Source organism: Pteronotus mesoamericanus, unplaced genomic scaffold (genome assembly GCF_021234165.1).
Source record: "Pteronotus mesoamericanus isolate MK-2021 breed Mesoamerican mustached bat unplaced genomic scaffold, CSHL_Meso_final scaffold_54, whole genome shotgun sequence".
Taxonomy (NCBI): Eukaryota; Metazoa; Chordata; class Mammalia; order Chiroptera; family Mormoopidae; genus Pteronotus; species Pteronotus mesoamericanus.
This window is the reverse complement of record NW_026555321.1, coordinates 5,845,373-5,855,324: the sequence shown is the minus strand read 5'-3', so window position 1 is coordinate 5,855,324 and position 9,952 is coordinate 5,845,373.

The window sequence follows — 9,952 nt, the reverse complement described above, 5'->3', positions numbered from 1 at the left end:
CAGGCACACATATTTTCTCCACAAAAATACAATATAGGTACTATCATTATTTGTATTTCACAGATGAAAACACTGAGGCCAAGAGGGCGAGGATCACATCGCAGGTCAAACAGCCAGAGAGGCAGCTGGAACGCAAGCCTCAGCGGTCTGACTTGAAATCTTGCTGCTGATCATTAAACCAGCAAACCTTGCCTTCTAACCTCTCCCTCCATTAGGAACTCGAAAGCCACAGAAGAAGGGAGGGGTTACTGCTTCCACCTGCTTCCAAACCTCCCTTTCTTGCTCCAGAAACAAAACAAAAGCACTCCTTCAAATGAATAGAGACAAGTAGATACTATTTTGCAGCGCTGTCTACAACCTGCCCACACTATCCTTCTGTTTTTGATTAAATGCATTCTTACTGTGCTGCTGAGGCCAAGCAGCCACCAATTCTGTCCAATCAAATGAGGCCACTGTGTTTTCACCAGGGCTGCAAGGGTTTCACTGTCTGGTTGTTCTTCAAGTCACCACCATCCCAGCTGAGACACTACTGATAGCTGAAATTTACTTAGAAATTCATCTGAAAATATGAGATGGGTTGATGAATAGAGAGGTGGATAAGAGGCTAGACTTCTGGTAAAGCAATGGTAATAACCTGTTAATTTAAGGTATGTATATGAGTGTCCACTGTACAATTGTTTCAACTTTTCCGTGTGTTCAAAAACTTTCAAAATAAAACATGAAGGTAAAGTTATTAAAGAAAAGGAACACTTAGAGACTGGAGAGAAGATGAACAAAATCTCTCAACTCTCTTGGTTTGTTTAAGGTGCACTTGGGCAATTCAATAGGGGTTTCTGCTTTTGTTTGAATTTAGAAGAGGATAAGAATCTAGCCTGTGACTCACAAACTTCAGGGTGCACAAGAATCATCTGGGAATTTAACTAAAAAAAATAAAGATTCTTAGAAATCCTGCTCTGAAGAGTCTGAGTTTGGGTAGGGCTCTGGAATATACTTTTATAATAAGCTCCCCAGATGATACCGGTGAGAAATCCATTCATATAGAGAAACACTCACTGTATTATAACGTGATGGTAATGAAAGCCATTAGATAGAAGACCGCAGATGTGCCATAAGTTCCTTTGCCTTGATTCATTTGGGGCACCCAAAATTTAGACATTAATATCCCTCCCAGTTAAAAAAAAATGGATATGTCGCTTATATTTTCTTAATAAATTAAAAGACCAAATAAAGATTTTAGGGCTTCACGAAGAAACACTTGTATCGGGGAGCCCTTTTGATGGATGTTTCCACACAGAAAACTATCATCTTCATTAATGAATAAACAACACTGAATAATTAATTGCTGGGATTTGTCACATTCAATTATGAAATCTTACTTATGGAGAAAAGATACACCAAACAGAAGAAAGAAAGAATCATTTAAATTTTGAAGACTGTTCATTCCCCTCCTTCAATATTAAATAGTCAATATTTTCAAATGAGGGAAAGAAAATAGTCATAAAAAGATAGTTTAGGAAAATATACTTTGATGAGATTTTATACACTCAAAAAATAATTTGGTACTTTTTCAGTTGAGATTTTTATTTTCCTACAGCTCCTACTCAAAAAATTTCCCTGGCTCTTATCAATATTAGCACAAATGTGTAACAATGTGGACACAAAGTTGGAACCTAGAGGCTGTCTTACAATGAGACCACAGAAAAGACCATAAAGGACCATGTCACAAAATAAAAAGTGATATGTGCCATAAGAGAGATACAAATTAAATGTGTTGGGAATTTACAGCAGAGAGAAATGACTTGGGATAAAAAGATCAGCATGGGGTAAGGGGGCTTCAGTCTGGGGGTGAAGGAATACTGAGGTTTGGACATGGGGAAAGAGGAAAGAGGGTATGACAGGCAGAGGGGCAATATGAAGGAAGGCAACGAGAGAGTGCAAATGGTCACAGATTATGGAGGTTATTACTAAGGGTGAAAAGTCAGGGAAGATGAGCTTGGGATCGAATAGTTAGGAACAATGAGCTTGGGATCAAATTTAGGAAGGTTGAAAAATCAGGCTAAGGACCTAAGGCTTTCCCTTGCTGCTCGACAGTGAGGAACCACCAAACAGTTTTGGGTAGGGAAGTGAAATGGCCTGAGGTCTTCCTTGGGGATATTTTCCCAGCAGCCTCCTGTAGATGATCAATTACACAGAGCCAGGTAGGGGCTGTTGTAACAATTCAGGAAAGGCTGAATAAGGACTTACACTGGCGTTACATGGAAACAGAGAGGCTGGCTCCAGGAGAAGCTGTAGTGGGTAAAACCACTGAGATTTGGAGACTGATTTGTTTGAAGAGTAAGGAAGGAATCAGAGCGGGTGCCTGGTTTCACACCCATGTAACTGGGAGGTGGAAGGACGACAATGACAGTGACAGGGAATATAAGATGAATTAACTGTCATCAGTGTCAAAGGAGAAATTTCAGGAAGGTAAAAATATGAGCCTTATACCAGCATAGAGTGAGCGTGTTGCAAAAGGTTTATTTAACTTATTAGTAACCAGAAGAATTTACATTAAATTCTTTTTAGAAGAATTTCTAAATTCTGGGTCAGAGGAGGATATAAAAGACTATGGGTTGTGTGTGTGTGTGTGTGTGTGTGTGTGTGTGTGTGTGTGTGTGTGCGCGCGCGCGCGAGAGAGTGAGAGAGAGAGAGAGAGAGAGAGAATGAAAGGAAAAGATCAAAAGGTATACAATTGCTAGGTTAGATCTAAAACTGGCTAACATTCTATGAGACAATAAAATGTTTGTCTTTGTGATAAATTCTACCAAAGAAAAATCATTTTCATCATTATCAGACAAAAATAATTTCCAACTTACCAATCTCTCATAATTGACACCTAACTTACAGACTCTGGGCACACCTGATGAAAAATAGTAAGTCACATAAAATTACCTTTCCCTAGACCAAAAGTGACCCTTAAGAGGTTTTGATGATTGATGCCCTCCATCCAGAGGTGGACAAACTTTTTCTGTAAAGGGCCAGATAGTAAATATTGTAGGCTATGAGGGCCGCGCAGTCTCTGTCACAACTACTCAGCTCAATTCTGCTGTAGAGTGAAAGCAGCCATAAACGATACATAAATAAGTGCCATAACGCAGCCACGTTCCAACGAAACTATAAAAAGAGGCACTGGGCTGGATTTGGCCCCCGGGCCATAGTTTGCCGATCCTGTTCTAGCACAGTAGTTCTGAGTTGAATGATCATCAGAATCACATAGAGGGCTTGTGAAACTATAGGTTTCTGGGCCTCAGCCCCAGAGTTTCTCATTCAGTTGACCTCAGGTAGAACCTGAGAATTTGCATCTCTAACAAGTTCCCAGGTGATGCCAGTGCTGCTGGTCCAGGGCTGCACTGTGAGAACCACGGCGCCAGCGCGACACAGTGCGTTGAAATAGCACTCAGCCGTCCTTTCACCTTGTTTCCAGGTTTTGAATGATTTGTGTTAATGAAGGGAAGATGGAGAACTCAGATGAAGATGCACTGAGGTCTTCAGCGGAGTCCTTGGTAAATAATTGCAAGTTGGAACCTGGAACACTGGAGGAGATAAAGCATGTGGGAGGTACAGAACTGGCAGAGCCGTACAAATGTGGAAGGGATGAAATTACAGAAAGAAGAGGATTTAGGCTAGAACTTTAGAGGGAGAAGGGAGAAAGTAAAGAGGGGCCAGAGAAATAGAGGAATGTGTAGAGAGCTGGAGAACAAGCACTAAGGCAGTAAGCTTTCCAGAAGTGGCCTAATTACACTAATGCATTTAGAGTAGGTAGCTCAGTATTGTGGACCAAATAAAGGGGGTTCTACGGAAAGTAACCTCACAGGGTGATCTGGTCATAAATTCCTAACTGGGCAGATCGTGGTGGGTGGTCATGCTCCAGGCATATAACTTTTTAGTAAAAGGTTTATCTTTGCCTCATGCAAACACGGTCAGTTGTTTCTGTGCATCTAGGTTAACACATCTTTGAAATATCCATCCTCAAAAGAGCTCTTCATCGTGACTTCTGTAATCCAGCCCCCAACGTACTTTCTCCCACTTTCATGTAAACTTCATTACATCCCCTCCTTAATTCCAAATGCATAAAAAAAGCTGCCGAATTGTTATTCTTCGGAACATCTGAGATCTTGCTCCCCAGCCATGTGGCTCAAATAAACTCATAAATATTCTCTACACGTTTGGATGTTTTTCACAGTGACAGTATGCTTGCCTGCGTAATTTACTCATGGGACTAGTATTTAGATTACCTGTATGTAAATTAAAATTCCTTCCCTGGTGGCTTTAAAAACTTGTATTTCTATAACACTTTACAGTTTAGAGAAAATGCCCACATCCTGGATCTCATTTATCCTCATTTATAACTGCAGAGAGCCGGAGGAGAACACAGGATGTAGTGTGATGGAAGGCAAAGGAAATGTCTTAAGTTTTCTTTGTCAACATTTCCGAACACCTCAGAGTGAACAAGGGTGCCAGATAAACAAAGAGCAGTTTGGGTCAGAGTTTTTCCAGGATTGATAGCTTATCAAAGCTCCTCTCCTAACTCAACTAGTCTTGAGGGTAAGCAAGTAAAATCGCCAATCTCCACATTTCATTTGTACCAGCAGAGGGCCACAATGGCAAGGGAATGCTAAGAATGCCCTTTGTTCTAGGGTTTCTGCATTTACTGCAAGGAGTTCATTCCTAAGTGGTATTCGGTGTGGTCGGGTAGGCGGGAGAAGACTAGGGAGCACTTCGCCTCCCTGCTTCTACAGTCAGTGAGTTGTCCTTTAGTCCCGAACAGTTGGACTACTGGCGTGAGAGATGTGTGAAGACAGATGGAAATCTTCTGATTTCCTGAGAAAGAGAGGGTGGGGCACCCTCTTTGTTTTTGGATAACAGGAAATCCTGCCATCACCGGGAATCCCTAACACAAAGCCTTGAGTCATGAAAGATTATAGAAAACGGTCTTCAATTTCTTCCCTCATGGTCGATTAGACATTATTTTTTGACAATGTGAAACCTTAACAAAGGTTCCAGGAGTGTATGAAAACAAAGAGGTACACTGAAAGAAAGGCCACTCAGTCTGCCTTCCTCCCGTTTCACTCCCGCCCAATCTCCTCCGTTCGGCAGGTTAACAAATTTTGTTTGTTTTTCTTGTATTCCTTCAGTGAAAAGAGACAGATACTATCTTGGAAGTAGCTCCATATCAGTTCAGAGAAATCAGTTTCTTTCTTAAAAATAATTGCATAGTACCCCATTGCGTGGCTGCACCTTGCTGTATTCACTCTATTGCCTATGTATAGGCATTTAGGTTTTCCAATATTTACAGTTACAAATAACACCACAATGAATAACTGTGTGATATTATTTTTTTACTGTTGGATATGTGTCTTTTGGGTAAGTTCCTAGGCATATGATTACTGATTCTGCATGTATAGTTTTGTTAAATACTGCAAATTTCTCTTGATACAGGTTGCACTGTTTTGCGCTCCCAAGGAGCAGTGAATAAATTACACCTACCTCTCTATCACCTCTCCAGAGAAGTGCATTGTCAAACTTTTGAAAATTTTTTTATTAGGATAGGGAGAAATAATATTTCAGGGTAGTTTTAATTTGCTTTTCCTCTGCAAGGAAAGGTGAACATGTTTTCACAGGTACAAGGGCACTTTTATATTATTTTTGATGTGTCTCTTTGTGTCTGCTGCCTAGTCATTTATATTCTATAGCGATTTTGGTTCCCCTGCCTCTGTTTTAAGAGTTCTTCATATGTTAAGAATATTAGGCCTTTATTTGTGATATGTTATAAATATTTTCTCTCAACTTTTTTTTTTTTACCTTTATTTATTCTTAGAGGTAAGGGAAGAAGGAGAAGGAGAGAAATATCAATTGGTTGCCTCTTTCACATGCCCCGCAACCTAGGTATGTACCTCGACCCGGAACAGTACCAAGTGACCTTTAGCTCTGAAGGACGCTGCCCAACCAACGGAGCCACACCAGTCAGGGCTTCTCTCAATGTTGGTTTTTTAAAAATTTTGTTTATGGTGCTTTTTGGTATCTGGGTTTTTTTCCCAATTATTTTTATGTAGTTGAATTTAAATTTTTTCTTTTATTGCATGTGGATTGAATTAAAATTAGAAAGTCTTTCCCCACTCATATACATAAGAATTTACCCATTTTCTTTTTAGTGCTTGTAAAGTTTCATGTTTTACATTTAGGTCTGGTACGTTTGGAGTTATTTTTGTGATTGATGTCAGGTATGGATCTAATTTTATCTTTCAAATAGCTAGCTGTTGATCTAAAACTATTATATATTTTATATATACACATATGTAATACATATATATATAACTTTTTGGTAGAAATAAGGCAGTAGGGTTTTCAAAAGTAGTCTCATTACACTAATTGCTTAGAGTAAATAACTAAATATGCTTGCATGAATTATTTACTCATGGGACTAGGATTGAAGACAATTATGTAAATTAAAATTCCTTTCCTGGTGGCTATAAAAGCTTGCATTTCTGTAACACTTTACAGGTTAGAAAGACCCCCACATCCTTGACCTCATCCATCCTCATTTATAACTCTGTCCTGACCAGGCTCTGCACTGCTGTCCAGATGTTGGCATTAAGGCTGCAGAACAATAGTGACTCTTCCACAGTTAGGCTATTGGGAGACGGAGCACCCCAGCTCGTCTGGCTGTGTCCACTGCCTTCCACAGCATCTTGACGCTGCATATTGTGCACAGTAAGAGTCTCATGGCTTTATTTAAGGGAGGAAGATGTGGCTAAGACGCTCAGACATCTAGCAAGGCAGGGCTGGATTGCTATTCTATTTTACTTGAAGGCTAACAGGATCCAAATACTATTGAGCACCTAGTGCAGTTTCGGAGACTAGCAAAAGATGTGGCCGTCATCTACCATTTAAATAGTATTTCCCCTCTGAGCAGAACTTAGAGAGACCGGACTGGCACAAACAAAACACAGAATAATGTGAGACTACCCAGTTAACTATGGTAAAGTTGTTAAAGCATATGGTAAAGTATATGATAGACAGAAACCAAATAGAAAACACTTAAAAGAGGCACATTCTACAGTATCGATATCAATCAAAATTTCTGTTGTGAATTCGAAGCCAACATGGGGCAAAATCAAATGACTAATTTGACTATTGGATCCTAAAGATCATAACAGGAGTTCTCCAATTGCCATCAGAGGACCCCCCCCCCCCCCCCCCCCCGCCCAGGGTTCTTGAGCCCTTTGCACAGGTTCTGTGAGGTGAAAACTATTCTCATACTCCTTTTTCACCAGGTGGGTGGAGTAAAACTGTTGGCACTCCAGCATGAGCAAGGCAGTGGCCCCCAACCGAATTTGCAGTCATTGTATTCTTTGCCACTATGTGGGAGAAAAATAAAGCCATTTTCCCTTAAGGATCCCCTTGAGGAAGAAGTAGAAATCATTAATTTGATTAGGTTGTAACCATTTCAGTACCAGTCCTCCTGAAGTTCTGGATAAGGAATGGGAGGCACACAAGTACCACTTCTGCTGTGTATAAAGTACAATGCGTCTTGAGGAAAACCATTTGTGCTGTTGAATTACAGCTGAACTGGCAACTTTTTCCTCCATGTTTACTTGAAAGAATTACATATAGACCAACTGGTTTTTCAGACCTTAGTATTTGGTAGGTATTGTCTCAAAAAATGGATGAAGTACGCCCATCAGTACAAGGAATACAACTGACAGTAAATATTTGTTGCATGGATAACACTTGAAGTTTCCAGGAAAAAAAAAGAATTTTGGAAAACTTGTATCAGCCAGAATCCCCTGATATGATTGACTACAATCTTATTTCAGCTCAGAGAACAGCTATTTGATTAGGATATTAATAATGTGTTGTATGAAGGAGGAATTCCCTATATTCTAGCATTTTACCAGTTTAAAAAGTAAGTCATTTCTCTAAAAATTAAAACCTCCAAGAAAATGATATTGAATATTACCATTGGAGATACTGTTAAGTTCCACAAGAGCTTACAAATTTATCTATGATACCTTCAAAGAAACAAAACTGACAAGTATTACACCAATCTTACCCAAACTCTTTACAAAGAATACAAAGGAGGAATATTTCCCAACTTATTTTATGAGGTCAACATCATTTTTTATAACAAACACTGACAAAAATATTATGAGAACTGAAAATTACAGGCCAGTTTTTCTCAGGAGCATAATGCAAAGTCCTAATAAAATGTTAGCAAACCAAATCCAGCAATAGAATAGAACTAATACATCAATATCGTTAGATGTATTTCAGGAATACAAAGTTAGCCTAATATTTTTAAAAGGTAATCTAACGGTTCCACTGAGAGAAAATAAAGAAAGAATATGATTATCTCAGTGGATGAAGAAAAAGCATTTTGTAAAATTCAACACACATTCAAGATAAAACTCATAATACAAAGTAACTTGGAAAGAAGAGAACTTTTTTTGATACAAGTTCAACAAAAAGCATGCAGCAAATATCCTTAATAGTTAAATACTAAAAGCTTTCGCTCTGGGATAGGGAACAAGATGATTTCTCCCATTGGTTCTATAGTATTCTTTTTTTAAATTTTACTTTAATTTTTATTTATTGATTTTTAGAGAGAGAAGAAAGGATACAGAAACATCAATTTATTGTTCCATTTTTTAATATATTCATTGGTTGATTCTTGTGCTTGCCCTGATGGGGGGATCAAACTCATAACCTTGGCATATCAGGGCGATGCTCTAACCAACTGAGCTATCCACACAGGACCTCTTCTATCGTGTTCTATACTGGTGTTCAACTGTCATAAAGCAAGACAACATTAGATAGAAATAAAACTCATTATTTGCAGATGACATAGTTCTATGTAGAAAAATCCCAAATAAACTGCAAATGAACAATTACATTGATAAATTGATTTAAATTTGCTGGATAAGATCAATATGAAAAAAAAATGTACTTCTATATACCAGCAATAAGTAAAATGAGCATTTAGAAGGATACCACTTACAATGGCAACCAAAATCTACCAAAAGGAGGTACAAAACAATACACTGAAAACTACAAATATTGCTAGGAGAAATTGAAGACCTATATAAATGGAAGGATATTCCTGTGCATAGTTTGGAAGATGTTGTAAAGATGACAATTATCCCCAAATTGACCTATAAATTCAATGCCATCACAATCAGAATGCCAGGTTTTGTTGTTGTTTTTGTGGCAATTGGCCAGCTGATTCTAAAGTTTATATGGAAACGCAAAGGGTCATGGGTAGCACAAATAAGCTTAGCAATAAACAATAGTGCAGATCTGAGGTTACCAGATAAGGCTTTTATTTTTTTGATTACAGAAATGGAGTGTAGTATTGGTACAGGATAAACAACCTGGCAAATGGAAGAGACTAGAAAGTCCAGAAAAAGGAGCACGCAAGAATGGCCAGTGGAATTCCATACGAGCAAGATGGTACTGCAGTACGCTGAAGGAGACGGCTTTCCCCCAGGGGTGGGACTCGATTAACTGCACCCCCACACAGAAAGGTGACTCCAGCTCCCTCTTCACACCATGCTTAGAAATCAATCCCAGATGGAGTGCAGAAAAGTAAAACAATGAAGGTTCTAGAAAAAAAAAATCATAGAGTATCTTTATAACCTTGAGGGCAGGCAAAGACTTCTTTAAAATAGGCTGTAAAAGTAATAACCATGAAGAAAAGCTGACAGTGGGACACTGAAATCAAAAACACCTATTCATCCAAAGATACCAGCAAGAGAGTGGAAAGGCAAACCCCAGCCTAGGAAAAGATATGTGCGATACCTATCTGACAAGGACAAGTACCCTGAATATGTTAAAAGTGAGCCAGTAAGAAAAAATCAGACAGTTCCCCCTCATATAAAAAAATAATAATAATAAAATAAAATAAAATACAAGG